We start from the raw sequence: 875 nt of genomic DNA, 5'->3' as shown, positions 1-875 counted from the left end.
AGCATTTTTGCTCGTTTATGTGGGCCGTCCCAAGCATGGTTGCAATGTGTTCATGGTCAAACTCCAAAATTTGATTATTTTTAATTCTTAAAAAAGTCATTATTTTATTTGAAATGTTATATATATATAAATATATATATATATATTAACAAAATATTTTAGTTTGTCTTGTATATTTTTTTCATTGGATCAGATAAGATTTTAAGCTGTCATAGTAAAACTATCATCATGTCATACACACACAGAAATGTAATTGTATTCACGGCAACCGGTCAAAATAAAAGTTCGGTTTAACTTGAGGGCATTGTCTATTACTCACATATTACTATTGTTGAGTAGAATGTACGTAACAGACTGCTACTACTACTACTAAAATTATTAAAACCTTATTTTTAAGGAATAAGCATTCAGTATTTCTTCAATGTTTTAATTGTAATATTAAATTACCTTTATTTTCCAAAAAATTTTATTTGTTTAATTTTCATTACTTAAAAGCTAGATTAAATGAATGTTTTATGCCTTAAAACAAAATGTATCAAAAAGTGTTACTTTGTGCCCCGCTCTCTCCTACATCTGTAAATAAATTCAAAATAAATTCACGTCTCGCGCACTTTAATGCCCTTTGAATGTAACGTGTACGTTCGTCTTGAGGCCCTTTTTCGAATGAGACCACCCCTGCGTCGATAGCCTCCAAGGTTTGGGAGTTACGGGTGGTTAAATTCGCGGTCTGGCGCCGACCAATCAAGCGATCCCGGGGGGCTACCGACGCGCAGAAGGTGGCGTTCGAGAGGGCTCCTCGAGCTGAAGGGATCGTGACACCAGCCAACACTTTCACTTCAGTAAGGAGGTCTCTTGTTCAGGCAGCAGCATTCAAG

Source organism: Sinocyclocheilus grahami, unplaced genomic scaffold, assembly GCF_001515645.1.
Source record: "Sinocyclocheilus grahami isolate Dianchi unplaced genomic scaffold, SAMN03320097.WGS_v1.1 scaffold346.1, whole genome shotgun sequence".
Taxonomy (NCBI): domain Eukaryota; kingdom Metazoa; phylum Chordata; class Actinopteri; order Cypriniformes; family Cyprinidae; genus Sinocyclocheilus; species Sinocyclocheilus grahami.
Note: the sequence above shows the minus strand (reverse complement) of the source record.